The 25,670-nt window shown below is 37.8% G+C and overlaps 1 protein-coding gene across 1 annotated transcript in view; it reads left to right on the forward strand.

The window, feature by feature from the left end:
• Window positions 1-251: 251 nt before the first annotated feature.
• Window positions 252-25,670, forward strand: part of Irk1 (Inwardly rectifying potassium channel 1) — a 313,191-nt gene continuing 287,772 nt past the window's right edge. Inside the window, exon 1 of the mRNA XM_067758673.1 lies at window positions 252-267. The gene's annotated coding sequence lies outside the window, so the exon portion shown is untranslated. The remainder of the gene's footprint in view (window positions 268-25,670) is intronic.

The following is a 25,670-nucleotide window of genomic DNA, read 5'->3' on the forward strand; positions in this document are numbered from 1 at the left end:
AAATATTTACAAAATAAATAAATACATATTCATATGTTTGTAGGCATGTAAATATTTTTATTTAAATTTAAGTAATTGTCAGTGTGCTATTTGTTGTTAGTAATATATTACCGAAATCTAAAAAAATATTGCACATAAGCTCTAAAGTGTAAATTCTACTCCAATACATATCAGATGGATCAAAAAGATTCCATGCAACAAACATCAATTATCAAAATATTAAAGCAGATGCGCAACATATTTATCATAGTATTCAATATTCAAGAGGTAAGTTGATGAAGACAGAAATAATTTTATAAACACTCAATAATTCAGTTAATTATTGCTCATACGCCGTGTCTCACCTACGTGTTAGTTATTGTGGCCGCCTTGGCACAGTGGTCGTTTAGGCCACGGTGGCGTCGGAAAATTAATAAATCTCAAGGTAAATTAGATATGTATACTCTATCGTATTTTACGAAATTAACTAGCCGGTCCGTAAGGATCTCACATAGACTGAATGAGTCCGTAGTGTTATCAGAAGTTCGTTTAACGACCAAATTGAAAAACCCTATCACTAACTAGGACTTATGTTATAAAATAACTCCGTCCTCTTGGCAAATACTAGAAGCTCTCTCGGACCTATGCCACTTGCTGCTTCTAGATCTGACAGGTGTTCCACTCCTAATAGCTGGAGAATTAGCGAGCAAGCGCAGGGTACGGGCACAGAACGTGCTCGGTCGTCTCCTCCTCCAAACCGAGCTTCCTTCATCTACTATCACTGACCAGGCATAATTTAAAAACATGTGATGTTAGAAGAACATGTGGAGTCAGTATACCCGTCATGAGACCTACTTTAGCGATAGGAGTAACTTTATTAGTCTAAGGTTGTAAGACCTACACATGATCTTCGACATTTTACAGCCCCGCGCTTGGGCCATGCCTTTTCCGTTTGGTCTAGTCTCTAGTCCTCTCTTAATCTCACACAATCTAATTGGTACATCTACGGGCAAAGCTTCTCATCTATTCCCCGATGCCCTGGTACCCTATATAATTGTATGCTTTTCCCTATACCGTGTATTTCCAGGGATTGTTTACACTCTTACACATTATTGAATGCTGTGTTATGCAAAATCATTGCCTTAATTGTTGCTTGCCTGTCAATCAGTCTCCAGTGTTTATACAAAGCAGTGTACGTCTACTAATTCCGCCTGCAAAACGCTTCAGTGATCTGGCAGCTTGTAGGATCAGCACAGTATACCGCAGACCCTACTAATTCCACTACTTTGGAAATATAGGTATACACGTTTATCGCCTTGTCCGCTATTGGGGCACCCTTGAGCCAACCATCCACCTCTATTCTGGCTCTAAAAGTGTCTTTGAAGTGCAGCTACGGAATCAGGTAGTCTGTTCCTGTTATTGATGCGTTCAAGCTGCGCCGATACACTGAGCCTGTTGTTGTTGTTGTAGCAGTGTCTCGTTGCAGTTGGTAAACTATGTTCTTTGCCATCAGTTCTGCACTTGGAATGTGTGAGAAAGGCATACAGTACAGCCGTAGGGGTTGTTTTCAGGGTTCCCGTAATACTAAGCATTTATAGCCTGCTTACCCTCTATAATATGTGAAGGTAGGTCCTTTTTTATGTGGCTGTCCACCAAATAAGGACTTAATAGCATAGGATAGGCTTTACAATCGCTGCGAATACCCAATGAGAGAGGGAGGGCGATGAACCCCACGTACACCCCATCATTCTTTTACATGCATAAAGTGTTGCCGAGGCCTTCTTCACTCTCTCCTCCAAGTTGAGATTCCACGACAACTGTCTAGAATGATTCCTAGATATTTTGTGCCACGTTTCTCCTACAGGCTCACCCCTCTTAGTTTATGCCTGCTCAAGTTTGGGAACGACTACTTCAACTCGTGGAGATGGAGAGTCATAAAGTGATTGTCTACGCAGGCGATATTGACGTTATTATGCTCGGAAAACTCCCTAAAACTCTCTAGTGGAGGCTGCATTATCAACAGTATGTGCCTGTATAAATAGTTCGTAACCCGGGGTCAATCTGGATAAAACTAAACTGGTATTCTTATAGCAACCAAGTTGAGAGCCGAAAAGTAGTTAGTTGATGGAGTAAAGTATCTGTTGTTATTTATTTATACTGTACGGTACGCTGGTTTGGTGGACGGTGTTTATAAAGCCCACAAACCTCAAATGTTTACAAAAAGTCCAGACCACTGCATTAGCGGCGCTCTTTTCACCACTCCGAAGGAAAAGCCATTACCGCGGCCTTGCGAATAAGAGAATCGGGCAGTTGAAAGAATGGAGGAACTTATCACCCTACGCTTCTTGACGACCGGGGGCCCTATTTCCTAACTGCAAGTTTTAAAGTGTACACCAGAAATTGTGTAAACTTTGAAATTCTGATTCTGTAAAGCAAAACTGTGAACAAAAAAACTTACTGATAAAAACCGTGTACACTATTGTGACATTCAAAACTCATACGCGCTGTTGCAGAACGACTTTTTTGTTTTCATGGTGTTTGATGAATATTTTCCCGCTAACATAAGAATTTTACATTCAGCAAAACAATGTGCACAATAATTTACAGAATCGCATGAAAATTAAAAGTGTAAATTGTGTGTGCCAATGAGTTTTCTATTTGTGTACATTTTTCAGATTTTCACAGTTAGGGAATTGACCCCCAGTACTCAAAAATTATGCCCTCACAGCAAACATTTTCACTAGAAATTACACAAATAGGCAACATGCTTTTCAGGGAGTCAAAAACGTATTTACCGATGGCTCTAAGCATGATGGACTGAAGGGGGAGTGGTCTCCTTTCACCGGAACTGGGCCTAAAGATATCCATTCATCTTTCTGACCATTGCGCGACACTGTAAATCATTTAGCACCTGCGCCTAAAGACGAGAAAGGGGTAATAATTTCCTGGGACAACCAAGCAGCGATAAAGGCCTTGTACGACAATACAAAGTCGATCACTGGATGCCGCAGATTTCACATTTCAATGCGATGGCCAAGTACTTCCGAATCTGCTTTTGTCGGTACCTGGACATAGGGATATTGAAATGTAGATAATAAGCGGGCCAAGAGGGGTATGAACGCATACATCCCTTCCAAACATTAATTGAAAAGTATACCTAAGACCTCTCTTAAACTCGGTGCTACCACGAACACTACAAGCAGGACAAATATACTCTCGTCGTCCTCTGAAAAAAGGATGCACTAACATTATTTTAATATCCTGACAAGGGTTATTACTGGTCACCATTTGATAGGTAATCACGCCGCTAAGATAGGCATCGAAGTTTTCGATTAATGCCGCAGCTGCAGATGCATAGAGAAGGAAGAATGCTAGCCATAGGGCCATAGTTAAATTTATTGACTTCACAAATTAGCTCGGTAGCTGGTAAGGGTTTAATCCCATTTAGGGCATCACAATGGGCCAACTGGATGCTAAGATGCAACTTATAGCCGCTCTAATTTTATTTAGTTTTGAAATTGAATTTATGGTCGCTAGCGAAGGCAACACATTCCGCGGTAAGAACGTAATGGTTCTGCTACCATACCGAAGGTCTCTGCAAAGGAGATATCACAAATGCATCTGAAAATATATGGCGGGCTACCGCATGCCTTTAAAATCTCGTTTAGCCCCCCGCAGGTTAGGGGGTCAGACTATACCCGCGGTAGGTATGCCTGTCATAAGAGGCAACTAAAATACCAGATTTAAGGGGCTGTGTAGCGCCACCCTTTCAGGTTGCCCGCGCAATATATAGCTTCTCTAAACCCAATTGTCAACCTCACCTATCCGCGGCGAATCCTGTTTCACTAACAGACGACGCTCTGGCGACCCCAAGCTCCTTATGGAACAAGGGGGTGGGGAGGGAGGGATGGCCTGAAGGTTTAATGTGGCCATATAAATCGTTCCCGAGATGATCGGGCTAGCACTTTAAGGGTGCTGTGTTACCGAAGCGTACCGGATCTGTATCCGGCAAAGGACCATCACATCGATAACACTCCCGAAAGCCTTCGGGGAGTAGCCATATCGCTACAGCAACAACAACAACAAAATCTTGTTTATCTATTTCGAAGGCTTCACTGGGCATCTCGTTGGAAAATTCGTTCCCTTCGGCGATACTGCAAAGGGAGGTATTGCGATGGGCTATAGATGACAGCTCGATATCTGCCTACAATATCTGATTTTTTCAAGTTCGAATTCCATTTTTTTAAGGCAGCTTGGAAAGAAAAGATCTTTACATTTGTCTCTGCACTATACTGATGCAGTGCAATTGATTTTTCTACGATATATGCGTTCGCGTAGAAGGCACTGCAAGAGTGAGAAAGCCAATGAAATTGACACATCCATAGATACTTTCAATTTAGCTCAGCCTCAATTCCCTTACCCCTTTTCGGGTCGTATGTGAAGACTTTGATGTACGAGCACTGACTTCCCTCTAAATATACTTTATGTCCCCTACCACGAAATAGAAAACTGGAATGCCTGTAGCCAGAGGATTTCTCCCTGCTGGCTGAGGTGCTACGAGCACCTTTGCAGCTAAACTTTTCACGAATGCGCGCATGAACCAAGCGACTTATTAAGTTTTACACTTCCTGAGATGCGCTACTTACTGCATCTGACATTCCCCGGCGAGCCAGCTTTTGTACCTTCCCAACGTTGAATTGATTGTGTACGTCTACCCAAATGCTTTGAAATTAATTCTAAAATTAATATTTATAAGATTTTATTATATTTCAAACAAAGTATGTAGTAAAAATTGTGTGATGATTAAAATAAAAATTATTCGATTGATTTTTTTCATTTATATGACTCACAACAACAAAGTTTATTATTATCTGTTTCTGGAAATAAATTTTAAAAGATCGCCACGCGTCATACATCTAAGTGCCATTAGAAAATTAGAACAACAATGCCGTACGAAAACATAGCACTTTCAGTTTTTGGATGACGTAAATTGGAACTGCTGATGAATTGCCTGTGGAGCTATTCAAGTACGGCGGCGAGGAGTTGGTGAGGCTTATGCAGCAGCTTCTTAGCAAAATATGGGCGGACGAGTGCATGCCCGACGATTGGAATCTAAGTGTTCTTTGCCCAGTCCACAAGAAGGGGGATACTGCAAAATGCACCAACTATCGTGGAATCAGCCTTCTTAATATCAAATATAAGGTCCTTTCAAGTGAATTGTGCGAAAGATTGAAGCCCACCGTGAACCGGCTGATTAGACCTTATCAGTGAGGCTTCAGACCTGGTAAATCTACCATCGACCAGATTTTCACAATGCGCCAAATATTGGAAAAAACCCGTGAAAAGAAAATCGACACATATCACATCTTCGACGGCTTTAAAGCCGCCTTCGACAGCACGAAAAGGAGCTGCCTATATGCCACTATGTCTGAATTTGGTTTCCCCGCAAAACTTATACGGCTGTGCAAAATGACGTTGAGCAACACCATCAGCTCAGTCAGAATTGGGAAGGACCTCTCCGAGCCGTTCGAAACTAAACGAGGTTTCAGACAGGGTGACCCCTATCGTGCGATTTCTTTAATTTGACGCTGGAGAAAATTATACTAGCTGCAGAACTTAACCGCACTAGAACAATATACTATAAAAGCGTGCAATTACTGGCATATGCCGATGACATTGATATCATCGGCCTAAACACCCGCGCTGTTAGTTCTGCTTACTCCAAACTGGAAAAAGAAGCGGTAAAGATGGGTTTGATGGTGAATGAGGACAAAACGAAGTACCTGCTGTCATCGAGCAATGAGTCAGCGCATACGCCCCTTGGCAACCACGCTACTGTTGGCAGCCATAATTTCGAAATAGTAAAAGACTTCGTTTATTTGGGAACCAGCATCAACACAGCAACAACATCAGCACTGAAACCCAGCGAAGAATCAATCTTGCCAATAAATGCTACTTTGGACTAGGTACGCAATTGAAAAGTAAAGTCCTCTCTCGGCAAACGAAAATCATACTCTACAAGTCACTTATTGTACTCGTCCTGCTATATGGGGCAGAAGCATGGACCATGACAAGAGAAGATGAAGCGGCTTTGGGAGTGTTCGAGAGAAAAGTTCTTCGAAATATTTATGGACCTCTACGCATTGGCGATGGCTAGTACCGAAGGAGATTTAATGATGAGCTGTACGAGCTATACGCAGACATCAACATAGTCCACCAAATTAAAACGCAGCGGCTGCGCTGGCTAGGATATGTTATGCGAATGAAAGATGATGCTCCGGTCAAAAAAGTGTTTCTATCGGAACCAGCCTATGAAAGCAGAGGTAGAGGGCGGCCCCCACATGACCGTTAGTCTATTGCACGCTTTGTTGAAATCGAATACCAGCTGGTCGATTTTTAGGCAATGCAAAAGTTGCTACTCGACTAATCGACTAGTCGATTGGCCGAATTATCGATTGTAAATAAAAGCACTAGATTGAATAAGGGTACCTGGTGGGAAGTCTGAGATAGTAACGGATGCAAACTTCCACTTCTGTAAATTGAAAGTTTCCAGGAAACAGAAAATTGTAGTAGCTAAATGAAACTACTGAGGATTAGAAGACGCTGTAACGTGCATCTTAAATATTTTCTCTTTTCATTCCCAATTCAATCTGCCGATTTACATATTTATTTCCAAATTTCACTTTTAACATAACATGCACATCACCGCTAAGAACTGAACTTCAAGTTCGTGGAGAATAAAATGGAAAAAAAATTTAAAGGATCGTCAAATTAAATTGGGTACCGATATAGAAAATTGTAACAGATGCATATCATAGCGGCATCTAGTTGTTGTTGTTTTAGAAGAGTGTTATCGATGATGATGGTCCTTTGCTGCATATAGATCCCTTACGTTCCAATATCAAGATCCACTGAGGTGCAAGCCCGACCATCTCGGGAACGATGTAGCGCCATCTAGTGCCCAACAGCTGTATGAAACTGGTACAATTTCCCAATTCCCATGGACTTTTATTTGCAGCAGTGGATGTGCATCCGCTACCACTGCGGAAATTACTCAAGCGGTTTGGATGAAGTTTGGTACACAGATAGTGTGTTATATTCCTATACTTTCTTCCTAAATGTACCACTGAGGTTATTTTTACAAGGTTGCCCTTTAAAATATTTTAGGTCGTATCTCAGAAAAAAAAATTCTAAATGGTGTTGGTTATTAGCATCATCTTATCATGTTAAATAAATTTTTTAAATATCTGCTCATTTTTCGTAAAAGGCTCTCCGGATTTGGATACAATTTTGAATAAAATTTCATGTTGTCAAATCTCTTACTTATTTTCAATGAGAGTCGTTTAACAAGGTTGCCATCTATTAAACTTTTTACAACCACTTCTGGATAACTTTATATCCATCTCAAACTTGCGTTTCCGATAATTTCGAGAATATTTTGCAACTATATTCCATTCTATTTCGAGATTGTGTTTGTCATCATTTCGAGACCATTTGGAATTATTTGCGGGCTCATTTGGGGAAAGTAATTGGTTTCGAAAATGTACACGCTTCTGAAAGAACCGGGTATCTTAAAACTCACCCAGTTCTAAAAAGTACGCGGGTTGCTTAAGATAACAGGTTTACAAAATATACCCGGCTCTAAAAATGTTCCTGATTCTTAAAAAATAAGCCATTCTGAATAACTACCCGCTTTGGAAAAAAGTATCCGGTTCTAAGAACGGTTCACTCGGTTTTCAAATAATATCCATTTCTAAATAAGTACTCAATTCTTGAAGAGGAGCCGGTCTTAAAAAAGTACACGTGTTGCAAAACTACCCGGTTTAAAAACGTGCCAGTTTCGAGAAAAGCACCCGGCTCTATACAAATAAAAACTACCAGGTCCAAAAAAGTATCCGGTTTTAGAAATTAATCCAGTTCTAAAAAAGTACCCGGTTCTTAAAAGGTTTACTATTTTAAAAAGTACGCAGGTTGCAAGAAGTACTCGGCTTACAATGTTTTTGGCTCTGTGAAAGTACCCGGTTCTTAAGAAGAACCAGGTTCTAAAAAAAGACGCGATTCTAAAAAAGCACCCGGTTCTGAAAAAAGTACTTAGTTTAAAAAAAGTACCTTGTTTTGAGAAACTACGTGGTTCTAAAAAAATTGCTCTGTTCCAAAAAGTACCCGATTCTGAATAAGTGCTTAGTTGAAAACAGTATCAGGTACTTAGAAAGCACCCAGATTTGAAAAAATACCTGGCTATCAAATTGTTGGAGTTGAATATAGTTTGTTTAGGTAATTGTGTTTTGGAAATTTCAACTGAGCTACTGTTTTGGCACTAATATATTGTTACGAATATTAGCAAAACTAAGGAGTGCTGCCGTCTCTAAGCCGATGCTAAGCAGTGACGTGAATGCTCATCAATAATTCAATCATTATGTATCTACATAAACGAAACAATAACTGCGTCTACATATATGTACCATGTACGTTATACGAGCAGCGGAGAGTCAATGCACTAACACATGCATATATCTGAGATACTCCTATAAGTATGCAATGAGAAAAACTATAAAATTGTGCAATTGTAGTTACAGCTGAGAAGTTTGAGAGCTACTGGACTAGTAGATTCTGGAAGCGCCTAGAAGATGTATAAAATTGTGCAATTTTAGTTATAGCTGAGAAGTTTGAGAGCTCATGGACAATGCTATTAGATTCTAGAAGATGCGAACGAGGAAACCAAAGGGTATAAAAGGCGACAGATGTAGAGGCGCTGTAATTCAGTTCAGTTTGAGTTGAGCTATCAAACAGTTATTGATTAAGCACGCGATCTGGCGGCCAATAGTAGAGTTTCATTTGAGTTATCAATCAGTTTGGCTATTAAGCCAGCGAGTAGCAAAGTATAAGTGCTATTGTGAAGTACTTTAATAAAGGCCATTTTTCCATTATTCAAAATTGTAGTTAATTATTCAACAGTTTAGTGATTCGAACTTAGCAAAGGATTGAAAATAAGAGGATTTGCAAGTAAAATCGTTACAATATGCTCCAGAATCGTTGCAAAATGCTTAGATAAATATTTTTTAATTTTGGCATTATATCTTACAGATACTTCAAATAAAGAAACGAATTCATCTTATCAATATCAATTAGTTCATTTAAAACTGTAACCTTTTCAAGTTACCATCACAAGTTAATGTGAAAAATTTTGATCTGGCAAGAATACTCACAGTCCAATTTGCTAATAATTTATCTTGCTCACGCAAATTAATATTTTTTCGCACAGAATTCCAGATTGCCAAATTCGTGTATGCGCACATAAGCATGGCCGTAGTAAATCTGTTTAACAAGCCAATTATGCAATATAAAACACAATTTTACGCAAATAAATCAGTGAACATATTTTCGTAGCTTTAACGAAACATTGATATGCCAATAAAATTTATTATATCATTCTTATGGAAAATCGAATTTTCCCCAGCATATATTTATACATTAGGGCGGCGCGAAAGAGCTTTTGATCTGCAAACATTTTTCTTTGTTCGGTAATGTGGGAGCGCAAGCGTAAGCGTAAGCGCAGTCTTTTTAAGTGGTAGGCTATATGGGATACAAACATGCCACATTTGTACAATGTACATGCAGGCGAAGTGTGTAATATTGGTATATGTAAAGTATTGAGTACTAGAGAATGTGTTAGTGTAGGCAATTTGTGTGGTAATAGTATGCTGTATGAAGTTATAAAGAATTAGAGCTTGAGTGTACTTATTCCAATGTAGCATAATATGAGGGCACGGTACGTAGCGGAGCTGATATGAGATAAATCACACAGCAACACAAGACAAACATGTCACCTATATAAAAATTATTGTCTCTGAGTACATACACATTTTTCATGCATGCAAGTGTTGAAGAGATGTATACACTGCTGTTTTGTTAGAAATGAAGATTTTACAAAAACAAAGCATGTAGTTAAGTATTCAGGTTTAGGTTAAAATTTCTCCCTTTTTAGGATTTTGTTGGCAATTGAAAAGTAAAAAAAAAAAAAATAAATGTAAGGCGCGATAACCTCCGAAGAGATCTAAGGCTGAGCTTCTGTTCCAATTTGCGTCGTGCTCCTCTTGGTTTTCCCTACAAATTGGCCGGACGGGACCTACATGTTTTATGCCGACTCCGAACGGCATCTGCGAGGCAGATGAGTTTTCACTGAAAGCTTTTCATGGCAGATATACACTCGAAGTGCGTGCCAAACACTGCCGAGGGGCAACTCCGCTTAAACAAATTTTCTTCTAATTGAAAAACGAGTATATGGAAGGGACACGCATGTATGCGAACTAAATGCTGACACCCTTAATGATGCGTTTGTGAGTAGTCCTGCTGTAAATCCTACTTCGCCTTTTCCAAATGCTTATGGGCGCTACTGTGGAGAAAATTTTGAGTTCAGGGCGGTATCCGAATGCGACGTGGTAAGGTGCTTACTTAAAGTTAAATCCAATGCCATCGGGGTTGATGGTATACCAATAAAATTTGTTAAAATTATTCTACCATTTATACTGAGCACCTTCACACACATCATCAGCCATTGCATCACAACTTCTCGGTTTCCTGAATCGTGGAAATGTGCTATGGTAAGACCTGTCCCGAAGAAACGGCTTGCGAACTCGGTCCATGATTATCGACCCATTAGCATATTGCCCGCGCTGTCGAAAGTTTTTGAAAGGCTGCTAGCAGAGCAAATAATTTTGCACATTTCTAGAAATAACCTCTTATCACCACACCAATCGGGCTTTAGAGCCAAACATAGTTGTACAACGGCACTACTTAAAATTCTTGATGACATACGCATACCTTTTGATAAAAACCAACTAACTTTGCTTTGTCTATTAGATTTTTCTAAAGCTTTTGATTCTGTTGACCATGCGTTACTTTCTTATAAACTTAAAACATATTTTGGATTTTCCTACAGTGCTTTGATGGTAATGGAGAGTTACTTAACAGGAAGATCACAACTTGTTAATACTGGTTGCGAAATTTCGGGGATCAAACACCTACCCCGAGGTGTTCCGCAGGGTTCCATTCTTGGGCCTTTGTTATTCAGTATCGTCGTAAACGATATCTTTTCGGTTTGTCAGCACATGAAAATGCACGCATATGCAGATGACATACAATTATATTTGTCTGGTAGTTTCACGGACGTAGCCAACCTCTGTCTTAAAGTAAATAATGATTTATTGTCAGTACAGAGCTGGGCCAATAATAATGGTCTCTGCCTTAATGCACCTAAATCGTTCATTTTGCCCATTTCGAAGAATAGGTCCGTTGATGCCCTTGCCTCACCAATATACATTGGAAACACGGCTTTACAAATTGTTTCTAGAATTAAAAATTTGGGTTTCGTTATCAACTCTAATCTAACTTGTGAAGACCACATCAATACAGTCATGGATAAAGTGTATACCACTTTGCGCAATCTTAGGCAATCTGCACCTTTCACACCTCCGCATATTAGAAGAAAACTGGCCCTACAGCTTCTTTTGCCAATAATAAACTATTCAGAGCTCGTTTATAACAAGTTGGACTCATGTTCTGCACACAAAGTTGAGGTCGCCTTTAATCATGTAACTCGTTACGTTTTCGGGTTACGAAAATTTGATCATATTTCGGCTTGGAGGTCCAAGCTATTAGGATGTAACATATTTGACTACCAAAAAGCTAGAAGTGTGATTTTTTTGTACCGCTTAATTGTCACAAAATCACCAGCATATCTTTTTGAGAAATTGACATTCACTAGGTCTCCCAGGACGAGTAATCTAGTGGTGCCTAACTTTAACTTCGTTGCTTCGACAAGGCTGTTTTTCGTCAACACCGTACGTATTTGGAACTCTATCCCAGCTGCAATTAGGAATAATGTAAACCAAAGCAACTACAAACATATTATTTTCAGTTATTTTTCTAGTCAACAAACTTAAACTGGGCATTTATTTTATTTTTATCTTATCTTAATCTAATTTAACCAAAATTTAAAATTTAAAAAATTAAAAATTTAAAGTTTTGTAGTATTGTTTTGATATGCTTGTTTTCTAGCATCTTTTATTTATTTATTTAAATGAATTATATGAATTATGTTTGTTGTACTACAAAAGACAATTTGTCTTATTGTACTAATGTATTTTTTCCGAATAAATGAAATGAAATGAAATGAAATGAAAACCTAATTTCTAAAATTTTGATGTTGCTTTGCCCGGGGTGTGAACCCAGTACATACGGTGTGGTAAGCGGAGCACGCTACCATCACAGTGAAAACTCATCTGCCTTGCAGATGCCGTTTGGAGTCGGCAAAAAACAAGAAGGTCCCGTCCCGCCAATTTGTAGGAAAAATTAAAAAAAGGAGCACGACGCAAACTGGAAGAGAAGCTCGGCCTAAAATCTTTTCGGAGGTTATCGCGCCTTACATTTTTTTTTTTAAACAAAGAAAAAATAATAATTAAACAAAATAAGATAAAATAAAACTAAAGTAAAATGCAATGAGCTAAAATTAAATCAAATGAAATAAAATAAAATAAAATAAAATTAAATTAACTTAAATTAAATCAAATTAAATTAAACTAAATTAAATTAAAACAAATTAAATTAACTTAAGTTGAATTAAATTAAATTAAAATAAATTAAATTAAATTAAATTAAATATTAAATTAAATTAAATTAAATTAAATTAAATTAAATTAAATTAAATTAAACATAACGTAAATTAAACTAAATTAAATTAATCCAAATTAAGTTTAATTAAACTAAATAGAATAAAATAAAATAAAATAAAATAAAGTAAAATAAAAAATAAAATAAAATAAAATAAAATAAAGTAAAATAAAATAAAATAAAACAAAGTAAAATAAAATACAATAAAATAAAACAAAATAAAATAAAATAAAACAAAATAAGATAAAATAAAATAAAATAAAATAAAATACAATAAAATAAAACAAAATAAAATAAAATAATATAAAATACAAAAAAAAAAAGCATAATCCTTCGACATCAAGCCCATAAGAAACCAATAAGATCAAAATATCAATCCTAAGCCGTGAAACCAACCCCGACAGCTGCACTGTATGCCATTCTGCACAATCCACCTGTAGACCTGGTAGCAAAGAACATAGCGTTAACAACTGCAACCAGGCTTGGTGCCTCGGGGCAGCTTGAGTGCCGACCATACGGCCATAGTAGTATAGCGTCATCAATCAATCAAGACGAACAGACTACCTGATTCCCTATTTGCGCTTCGAGGGCGATCTTAAGGTCACAATAGAGGTGGACGGTTGGCTCAAGGGTGCTGAAATGGCGGACGAGGCGATACATGTGTACACAGATGGTTCAAAAGTAGTGGAAGGAGTAGGGTCTGCGGTATACTGTGCTGATCCGGAAATAAAGAGATCCTACAGGCTGCCGGATTAGTGTAGCGTTTTCCAAGCGGAAATAGTAGCCGTAACCAAAGCAATAGAAACCCTGGAAGAAAATAGCCCAAGCTGCAATCGTGTTAACTTTTATGTTGACAGTTAAGCAGCAATTAAGGCAATAATATCGCATACCACAGCATCTAAGTGCGTGTTAGAGTGTAAGCAGTCCCTGGAGAGAATCGGGACAGGGCGAAGCATACATCAATATTGGGTCCCAGGGCATATGGGAATATATGGGAATGAAAAAGCGGATGAACTTGCTAAAAAGGGCGCATCCCTTGAAGCTTGCTCCGTAGACGTCCCAATTAGATTGGGCGAAATTAAGCGAAGGCGAGAGGTGCACATGATCGACCAAGCAGAAAATGCGTGGGTTCAAGCGCGGGGCTGTAAAGTGTCGAATATTATGTGCAGGTCTTACAACCTCAGACTAACAAAGTTGCTTCTATCATTAAAAAGAGAGGACTGTAGACTCATGATGGGTATTCTGACTGGACACTGCCTTCTGGCGTCACATGCCTTTAAATTAGGCTTGGTCAGTGATAGCAGATGTAGGAAGTGCGGGCTGGAGGAGGAAACGATCGAGCACGTTTTGTGCTCTTGCCCTGCGCTTGCAAGGCTAAGACTCCAGCTATTAGGAGTGATATAGCTGTCAGATCTAGAAGCAGAAAGTGGCTTTAATCCTAGGAAGCTTCTAGTATTTGCCAAGAGGACGGAGTTATTTTATAACATAGGTTCTGGTTTTTGATAGGGTTTATCAGTTTGGTCGTTAAAACAAATTTCTGGTAACACTACGGACTTATTCAGTTTATGTGAGGTCCTCATGTACCGGTCAGTTCAACCTAACCTTACCTAAGCCGATAATAAAACAATAACTTGTCTGTATCGGTTGTTATTGATTAGAAGCCCACGAAGTTCTTCTCGATAAGCTCGAAACTATTTGTGTGTGGTACAGTTACCTCTGTTTTGGTTTAACTTCAGCCCCTGGGTGAGTTTTTGTTAATTTGAAAACATTAGTTTCCTAGACTTACACCTGACACAAATTGCACACACCGAATAGCATGAGTACTTGGGAATGACGAATTTGATTGTTTTTGTTTGATATTCTTTTGGTTCACCCTAACATACGTGTGAATACTTATCAAGTATATTAATATGTACACACTTATTTCGAATATTGGTTGTTTCATTCGTAATATTTATTTTGTTTATGCCATGCGTTCGCTCTCAAAAAATAGAAACCATGAAAAGCCACCAATTAGCTAAAAGTAAATTCACTCAAGCAATAAATATTAAATATATATTCTTCTAAAAATAATAAGAATACTAAAACGTACGACTATTATTAAAAATGGCAAAATTGTTTTCTTTTCGTAGTTTTCGCTTTTCTTTAAGATTTTTGGCAGTTTTCTGAGGAATCAAATTAAAGAATTTTTATAAGCACCAGTAAAAGCACCAACTCTTCGAAATACACATGTTTGAGCACAAAAGATACACAATTTTGGAAACTACGGGCGGTATTTGGATGTTAATGATTTTTTAACAGCTTTTGTTGCCAAAAAAGTTTGTTGTTTTTTACAAGAAATAATATTCCAATTACTGCTTAAATTTTAATAAAATTTGGTAATGAAACTGTTCACAGAACAAGTTTGTTAGAAATTAATTAGTAGCGATTTATTTTTAAACGTTTGTGGGAGAAGCTGCGATCATGTTAGGATCACTTAGAAGCTAATTAGGGATCACTTCAAGCCCAGTTCAGTTTTCGGAACTATTTCTGGGGTCATTGCAGAACCGTTTGGAACTATTTTGTGATCATACCAGAATATTTTCGGGATCGTTTTCAGGACTATATCCCGATCGTTTCCGTTCTGTTTCAGGACTTTTCACTTCGGAGCTATTTCGGGATCGTTTTAGAACAATTTCGAGATCACAGCTAGACCATTTCAAGGACTATTTTCGGAATATTTTCGGGCTGTTTATACACATTAGATAGGCTACATTAAAGACGGTCTAGGCAAATGTAATGGCGTTTCATACCATAAGACAATTTCGTGAAGTCATATCTTCTGGGTTGCATGTGAGAGTAGATCGAAAATATATTAGAAAACATACATACATACTTGTGGCTCTTGGGAATGTTTCTGTAAAAGTAAGCATAGTAGCGGTCATAGACGTAAAACTTAGGGTTATATCTTTTGATTCAGATGTTCCAGCGAATTCAAGCTTAGACTACCCTATGAAGACTCTATATATTAAAATTTGAGCTTAAAAAGCGTTGCGAAACGTCTTAACAAACCCGAAGTGATCAGAAGAAGTAGCAAATCGAGATGAACAAAAAAAAAAAAAAATAAAAAAATTATGTAAGGAGCGATAACCTCCGAAGAGATTTGAGGTCCAGCTTCTCTCCCAATTTGCATTGTGCTACTACGAATTGACGGGAAGGGACCTACAGGTTTTATGCCGACTTCGAACGGCATCTGCAAGGCAGTTGAGTTTTCACTGCGAAGCTTTTCATAGCAGAAATACACTCGGAGTGTTTGCCAAATCACTGCCGAGGGGCGACCCCGCTTAGAAAAACTTGTTTCTAATTGAAAAAATTTTTTTTCTAAATTTTCGATGTTGCTTTGCCTGAGGCGTGAAACCAGGATCTGAGGTGTGATAGGCGGAGCACGCTAACACCACACCACGGCGGCCGCCATCGATCTCGAAATAGCTCTAAAATATTCTCGAATTGACACCGACGTGGACCGAAGACACCTTTGAATTGATTCCGGGATATCCTGGAATCAAACGATCTGGAAGTTACCCCGAAATATTCCCGGAATAGACGCAAAGTAATCCTGAGAACAAACCTGAATTGAAAGGTTAAGAAATTGTTCTGACGTTGTCCGGAATTGCTACCCAAAGAAAGTTCGGAAGAATACTGGAAAAGTCCTGAATAGAACCCGAATAAAAAGTCCTGAAACTGTTCTGTAATCCCGAAGAGAAAAAGTAGAGACCAGACCCCGTAAAAGTTCTGAAACAATCCCGAAATTATCCCAATACGATACCGAAAACTATCTGAAGCCAAACCAAAAAATTGAAATGATTCTGAATTATCCCAAAAGCAGTCCGCTCGCCTGACTAAGACCGCAGCTGTTAGAAGTGACACAGATATTAGATTTTGAAGCAGCAAGTAGCACAAATCCTAGAATCATTATAGTATCTGTCAATAGGACGAAGTTTTTTATTTCATAGATTCTGTTTTTTGATAGGCTTTACAGACGCCGTGAAAGCTTCTTGTAATACAATGGGCATATTCAGTTTAGGTTGGGTCCTTACGGACAGGCCAATAGAACCTACCCTAAAGCTTCCCGATAAAATAAATTCAGTCCAAGTGTTCGCAATGGCACTTCTTTAATTAATTCAATAATGGGCGCTGACTAAAGGACTTTGACAACTAGGAACTAAGCTTAGCTAATCAGTTATGTTTAAAGGAAGCACCATGGGAGATGAGACCTTCCTCCGTAGGGTTTCCACATTACTCAGTAGGGGAATTTGGGGGCTGAGAGAAATACGTTCTGGGCTCAGCATCCCCGCGAAGCCTTTAGGCATTTTGAATCATCATGAATAATCTAGAGTCCATTCGCTGTCGGCCGGTTGATAGATAGACGAAACGTGTGCGTGCCGACAATTCTTTTGGTGACAGCCGTTGTAGTGGATTCGGGAGAGTACTCCAAGGCATGCGCTCGCCCGGAGTACTTTTCATAAGAATTGAGGCAATGCCAGCCACTGATTTGCCGTGCATCCGAGCATTTTGATATAGCCTTTAAGGCGGGCATCACAAAACTACCCAATGTCGGGCACCTAATATTCGCTAGGTCTGGATATTCGCAGAGGAAGTGTGTGACCGTTGTACTGGGGACCCATTTTTCGGAATGTAGGCTGGACGGCAAATATTCTGTAATTGTGTCCGTGTTTCTAAATATTTCTTTCCCAGACCTATTTTTCGGTTCTTTTCAGGTTGTAGTTTGGCCTAGTTTGTTTCGTGATTTTACAGGTGTCCGACGAATACCATTTACGAATTGCGGTGTGCTTGAGATTGATCAGAAAGTCTCTCTTTATTGATGTAATTTGTTGGATGCCCGGCCTTTGCTAGTTTATCCGCTTTTTCCTTGCCGTTAATATTTATGTAGCCAAGTACCCAAATGAGTGTGATATTCGCCAAGTTTGCTACTTTGCGTAGCTCCCTCTTACAGTTATCACCGACCTTAAGCGCATTGAGCGCTGCATAGCTGCCTGAATCTATAGAATATGCATACTTCGCTTCCGCTTACATTATTTTCCAACAAGAATAAACAGGTCCTCTAAATTTCGCGCAGCTCTGCTTGTAAGATGCAGGCTGAGTTTGGAAGGCGGGTGGAGATTGCGACATTTAGCTGTTCGGGAAAAACGCCTGCACCGACGCCGTAGTCCATTTTGTACCCGTCAATGTAGAGTGGAGTGACCCCGTTCTTGCAAAATATGACGTCTCAACAATCCATTCTCGAGGGCAAGTTCATTTTAAAATTCCTCTCAAAGCTGCGTGTGGGCGAAAAATACTCTGTTGCCGAATCCAAATAGGAGAGCCTTCTCAGGGATCTACAGCGTGGCCTTATAGACTGCATCAGTTTTTACGGGGTGGTGTGATATTCCTCAAAGTACAAGTTGTTTTTACCAGCTCGCTGGAAGCCTATGTTGTCCGCAGCGGAGATACATCCTCAATGAGAAATGTTATTCTGTTACATCGTCAGATCGAAAACTTTTGTGAGTGATGTATCTTTTTATACTGGATTCTGATACTGATGATGAGGATATTTCAAGTCGCGGCGAAGGCCGGAGCTATTCCATCGTATAGGCTGAATTTGTCAACTTTAGGACCAAGTATCCTTTCTTGTCCAGCAACAGCCTTATCCGTAACATAATAAATCTAAAACTGTCTTACAAATATCTATTTTGACAGAAAGCTCCTGTGCATAATTGACCCCAGCAAAATGTCGCACACTTTTTATTGACATATTGAAATAGGTACGTCAAAATTGAGCTTGTAGTTTATTTCAATTAAATCTGTTACTTTTTTCACTGTGTCATTTAAACTAAAGTTATTTTTTAAGTCTCACAACTTGTTTTCTTCGAACTAGATGTCAAATCAAATGACATGACAAAGTTAAAATGTGTGTAAAATATTAAGTCATAACATCTGTCAACGCCTTGTCTGATAGCTTTTGTAGTTTTGCATTAAATGTTTATTTGTTATGACATTTAATGTCAACAAAAACAACATTGTCTTTTCATTAGCATGTAAACAAATACAAACAACATTTTTGAGGTTGGTTGTTTTTAAAAAATGCACATAGCGTACACACAAAAATTCATTTATAGAAATATTTCACATGCAAATGATAGAATATGATGGCGAGTACCGTAGAAAATTTAGTGATGAGCTGTACGAGCTTTAAGGGCCAATTAATGGTGACTTATCCATAACCAGATAAAACAGCTGATCGAATCAATCTTATGGAAATCAATGTAATGGATTAATGGTGCCATACCATAACGCTAAAGCCATAATATCATAGAATACCAATTGGTTTTTGGTTTTTCGCCATACCCATAACCTAAAAATATTTGATTTGGAGAATTTATTAACTGTTTGTAGATTTTATTTATTAGTTTGGATATGTTTTGACTAAGAGACTTATTTTTTGTGGTATGTGTTTGTAATTTTTTGCGTTTTCTTCATTTTTATGAAATTTTCACGATTTTTAGGTTAAGGCACCATTAATTGATCACATTGGAGATGGTTATGGATATTGGTATGGTTACGACTATGGCGTTATGGTTAAGGAAGTTTAATTAGCTATTTATGCAGAAACCAACTCAGTCTAGCAAACTAAAACTGAGCGGCTACATTGGCTAGGTCATGTAATGCAAATAAAGGATGATGCTCCGGCCAAAAAATTATTCTCATCGGAACCCGTCTATGGAAGCAGAGGAAGAGGGTGAGGCCCACTCCGCTTGAAGGACCAGGTGGAAAACAATTTAGTTAGCCCACCGTAGAAGCGACTGGCGCGCCTTGTTGGACGGTAATAACAATTCGGCATAGACGTCAAAATAACAAATAGAATCGATCACCTGATTTTTAAAGTACCTATCGTGGTCTCATCCTTTATCTCTTTCTATCATCCGCTGATGATAGCCAGCTGTATGCGCCGCCATATTGAACATCCTGTGAAAATGCTGCCAAAACGCTAAAAAGTAGCCATCTTAAACATCCTGTCAGACAGTTGATGGATAAGATATCACACTTATTTTGTACACAATGGCCATAACTGTTTAAACGATTTTACGATTTGAAATTTTCGTATCCGATGAGCTAGAGAATTTAAATGTTGTTCAGTGGTTAATGACAGCTTTATACATGTGACAAAAATTTAATAAGTTATGCCTAGTTGAAACCCAATAAAAATTGCATTAAATAAGTGAACAAAATTCCCATAGATGGCGTCCGGAGAGAGATATTTAGAATCTTGCTATTGAGTTTCAAAAAACCTCCTATTGAAACGTCATACATAGTTCAAAGCACCGAGGCAATGAAACAAAAGGTCCGCACGGGTCGAAAATTATTAGAAAACTCATACGAGACCTGATCGATTTTTATGTGCTTTCTCGGTATGCCAGAGAACAGAATTTTAATCTTATTTCAGAGACTAAAAGGACTTAAATAGAAACAAATAGTCTATAAATTGTGCGCTCTACATGTGTAGTTTGGTTCTGACAAGATGTTTACTAAAGCTGTTGCTGAATTTATAAATAACAAGTAAGGACGTGACTGTCTTCGGCTGTGCCCGAATAAAGAAATATCGGCGGCTTAGGACCGGGTTTTCAGTAGCTGGTTAAACTAAGCTTAAGTAAAGTTTGCCTAAACTCCAGTTAAACCATTTAAGGCCGGCTTTGGTATAGCCGTTTTTGTTACGGAAATATTGGCTTTTTATTATATGGATAAGCCTAAGAGAAATATGTATATAGTCTTGGATTTGATATCCAATATCATTCTCTAATTATTCTTAAACCTGATAGTATCCAAAATCATACTCAAATAACTTTCAAACCTTTGAGAAATTGTGTAACATTTTATATTGATCTCTAATGTTATTATCAAATTAATCTCAAACCTTTGAGAGATTCTGAGAAATACGTAGTCCTTAAAAGAATATCCAGCACGTTTCTCAAGTTGATATCCTACATTGGATATCGAATTGAGGTGGAGTTAAACAAATTTTCTCTAAGGTCGTACCTCCAAAGCCAGCAGCTGTTTATTGTGAGAAATAAACACCTGGTTGGTAGTAGTAATGAATTAGAAATAAATATAACATGTTTTATTTTATTTTCGTAAAAATACTGTAGTATTGGAATCTTACATTTGAGTCCAATAAGATAATCACACTTGAGTAAAAGTTGGAAGCTAATTTTTTTCAATTTATGTTACACCATTTTTTGCTATATAAAAATTTCCTTCTTTCTGAGAACGCTATGATTCTCAAGTTGAGGCACTGTTTCGAAACGACTCTTGAGATTTAAGAAGAATGCTAGTTCTGCACATAGACTCTAATGGTACTAAAGTTTGAATGCTTATTGGGTATATGTGACGCCATTTCGAACTGATACATTAACCAGAGTTTGACCCTGTCACATGGCTTAAACTACAGTTAAAGCAACTGAAAACGGCAGAATAAGTTTAAGCGTAGTTTAACTGACAAACTGAGTTGAACTTGTGCCGAAAAACCGGGCCTTAGAATGCAAACCTGCTAACCGACATACAAAATTTTACACAGCAGACAAAAAACTATTTAAATTCTTTGTTGAAAGCAAAGGAAGTGAACTCGTCATAAAGTTGATTTAGTTTGTGTGTGACCAATATTTGATGTAACTGTTATGCTTGGTTAATGCATTAAAACTGCATCAAAAGGTAATTATTGGGAAAATTGGTTTATATTCTAGGCCGACGATATTCTTTGTTTCTTATAAAATTGGTTTTTATTCCAACGCTATATAAAAAGAGTATGTATAATTTAAGCTGGTTTGACCAACCAATATTGATAATGTAATCATTGCAAACTCAAACAATGAAAACCAAGTCCTGAGTTGTTTTGATTTGACATAAATAATGAAAAAGTTACTCGATTTTAGTATAATAGGAATATAAGTTTCATTCCCAATGCGAAAAATTTGCCATACAAGCGAAAATTAATGCTGCCGTATTATGAGCCACCCAATGCCTCCCTGTAAGAAAAATCGCTTCTTCTAGCGCGTTCGTAAGCCCTACCAGTAATCCCTCTATCTCTTTATCTTGCTTTCAACTGGCGCATTGAACGTGGCTATGTTGTTGGCGTTGGAAATTCTCTCCGCTGCATCACCTTTTCTGTAGTTCCGAACTGGATGCACAATTTTCACATTCGGGCAAGTTGATTTATTGTTAATTTTTTGATAGTTGCGAACTAGTGTAAAAATTTACAGTTGAGATCCATTTCATTTGCTGGTACTATTTTGTTGATTAAGAACAGACCGAAATTCCACATGTTGCTTCTAGTACGACTTTATTCCTTTTTTCGATAGTTTCAAACCTAGAAATCTGCATTTGCAATATCAACACCCTTTTTATGATAGCTCCAGGTAAAAGCTCGAAATAAGTAAGGTGCTACCTTTCTGCATTGCCGGCTTTCGACCGCACTTTAAAAGAATACTCCTGCATCGGCCTAACATTCCATATAAAGTATTTCCGTGTAGAAGCCCTTAAGCGTGTGTGTGTACAGCAAAAGATTACCCAAAAATTTCCTCTGAAACACTTAGGCATGTTTAACGCGAATTGACTCAAATATGAGTCATAGTCTAAATGTTTTCTGCTGAATCTATGACTATGAAAGTTCCTTCTCGGAAGGCCTTTCCTGCCAATTTGCTTAACTATATGCTATGAAGTTTATGCAAGAGAGTCTTTAAAATGAAGGGAAAGAAGCCATACTCATAGACAAAGATCCTTAAAGCTAGAAGCCCTTTTTTGTAAATAACATATTTATCAAATATATATGAAATATAAAAACCAACACGGTCGATTTTTAAACTAGAGGAAATCTAGTTATTATCGAGCTACTACTTATTTGGTACTTTATGTCTAGCTCTGAACCAGAAATTTATATCACTAGTAACTGAATTCCCTAAAGAACTATTTTTTGTTTTGGAGTTGAAAACCAGGACTCAATTCTGGAATTGCTAAAGTTAAGACCCCAACTTCCAACATGGCATTATATAGTGTTAGACACTTTAAACATTTCTGCGAAATTGAAATTTCTTGTGCATACAAAAGGCCACTGTAAAGTAAATTCATTATATATGGTACTTTTTTTATCACGCAAATGAGTGATACACTTCTTTAGAAATATGATATGCCTTTGTTAAAATAATTCTAACAAGAACAAGTAAGGAAGGCTAAGTTCGGGTGTAACATACTCAGTTGAGAGCTATGGAGACAAAATTAGGAAAAATCCCTTCGTAGAATGGAATGTGTTTGTTGTATGACACGTTTATCAAATGGATGGTATTAAAGAGTATTTTAAGAGGGAGTGGGCCATAGTTCTATAGATGGACGCCATTTAGGGATATCGCCATAACGGTGGACCAGGACTGAATCTAGAATTTGTTTGTACGAAATGGGTATCAAATGAAATGTGTTAATGAGTATTTTAAAAGGGAGTGGGCCTAAGTTCTATAGGAGGACGCCTTTTCGAGATATCGCCATAAAGGTGGACCAGGGGTGACTCTAGAATTTGTTTGTACGATATGGGTATCAAATGAAAGGTGTTAATGAGTATTTTAAAAGGCAGTGGGCCTTAGTTCTATGGATGGACGCCTTTTCGAGATATCGTCATACACGTGGACCAGGGGTGACTCTAGAATGCGTTTGTACAATATGGGTATCAAACGAAAGGTGTTGATGAGTATTTTAAAACGGAGTGGGCCTTATTTCTATGGGGGACGCCTTTTCGAGATATCGGCATAAAGGTGGACCAGGGCTGACTCTAGAATTTGTTTTTATGATATCGGTATCAAATGAGAGGTGTTAATGAGTATTTTAAAAGGGAGTGAGCCTTAGTTCTATAGGTGGACGCCTTTTCGAGATATCGCCATAAAGGTGGACCAGGGGTGACTCTATAATTTGTTTGTACGATATGAGTATCAAATTAAAGGTATTAATGAGGGTTTTAAAAGGGAGTGGTGGTAGTTGTATATGTGAAGGCATTTTCGAGATTTCGACCAAAATGTGGACCAGGGTGACCCAGAACATCATCTGTCGGGTACCGCTAATTTATTTATATATGCAATACCACGAAAAGTTATCCTTCCAAGATTCCAAGGGCTTTTGATTTCGCCCTGCAAAACTTTTTCATTTACTTCTACTTAATATGGTAGGTGTCAGACCCATTTTACCAAGTTTTTTTCTAAAGTTATATTTTGCGTCCATAGACCAATACAATTACCATGTTTCATCCCTTTTTTCGTATTTGGTATAGAATTATGGCATTTTTTTGGTTTTTGGTAATTTTCGATATCGAAAAAGTGGACGTGGTCATAGTCGGATTTCGGCCATTTTTTATACCAATACAAAGTGAGTTCAGATAAGTACGTGAACTGAGTTTAGTAAAGATATATCCATTTTTGCCCAAGTTATCGTGTTAACGGCCAAGCGGAAGGACAGACGGTCGACTGTGTATAAAAACTGGGCCTGGCTTCAACCGATTTCGTCCTTTTTCACAGAAAACAGTTATCGTCCTAAAATCTAAGCCTCTAATAAATTTCACAAGGATTGGTGAATTTTTGTTCGACTTATGGCATTAAAAGTATCCTAGACAAATTAAATGAAAAAGGGCGGAGCCACGCCCATTTTGAAATTTTCTTTTATTTTTGAATTTTGTTGCAACATATCATTACTGGAGTTGAATGTTGACATAATTTACTTATATACTGTAAAGATATTAACTTTTCTTTTAAAATTTGAATTAAAAAAAATTTTGTTAAAAAGTGGGCGTGGTCGTTCTCCGATTTTGCTAATTTTTATTAAGCAGACATATAGTAATAAGTGTAACGTACCTGCCAAATTTCATTCTGATATCTTCAACTACTGCCAAATTACAGCTTGCAAAACTTCTAAATTACCTTCTTTTAAAAGTGGGCGGTGCCACCCCCATTGTCCAAAATTTTACTAGTTTTCTATTCTGCGTCATAAGTTCAACTCACTTACCAAGTTTCATCGCTTAACCCGTATTTGGTAATGAATTACCGCACTTTTTCGATTTTTCGAAATTTTCGATATCGAAAAAGTGGGCGTGGTTATAGTCCGATATCGTTCATTTTAAATAGCGATCTGAGATGAGTGCCCAGGAACCTACATACCAAATTTCATCAAGATACCTCAAAATTTACTCAAGTTATCGTGTTAACGGACAGACGGACGGACGGACGGACGGACATGGCTCAATCGAATTTTTTTTCGATACTGATGATTTTGATATATGGAAGTCTATATCTATCTCAATTCCTTTATACCTGTACAACCAACCGTTATCCAATCAAAGTTAATATACTCTGTGAGCTCTGCTCAACTGAGTATAAAAATATGTAGATAAATTAAAAAATATTCGCTTTCTTTTTAAATACTTCTACTTAAGTTTTAATCACATGTCTGGCGTATTTTGATAAGCATATACATAGATATATCGTTTGTATTTGTTACCCCAGATTCGAATGCCTTGCTGTTATCTTTTGCAACCAAATATAATTTTTACAACTAAGTTGATTTAAAATATTCTATAATAATATATAACTATTATTTAATTCTCAAGTGGATTGACATGTCTGTGATTTCATTATTTCTTTAGGGCCTTATAAATATTAGAGTGTATTTGCGACACCTGCAAACTTGATTTCTTCAGTCCAAAGTACAACTTGTTTTAGTATGACTCTTAGGCTTATCGGTACTAATATTGGGCTTAAATAGCAACAACTTTTAGAGTTAGGTTAGGTTGAACTGGCCGGTTAGTAAAGACCTCACATAGACTGAATGTGTCCCCAGTGTTCCCAGCATTTGTCTTACGACCAAGCGAAAGAACCCCAATCAGGTACCAGAAATTATGTTATAGAATAACTCCGTTCTCCTGGAAAAATAATAGAAGTTTTGTAGGATATGCCTCGAGATCT

The sequence above is a fragment of the Eurosta solidaginis genome, chromosome 1 (assembly GCF_040869045.1).
Source record: "Eurosta solidaginis isolate ZX-2024a chromosome 1, ASM4086904v1, whole genome shotgun sequence".
NCBI classification, from domain to species: Eukaryota; Metazoa; Arthropoda; class Insecta; order Diptera; family Tephritidae; genus Eurosta; species Eurosta solidaginis.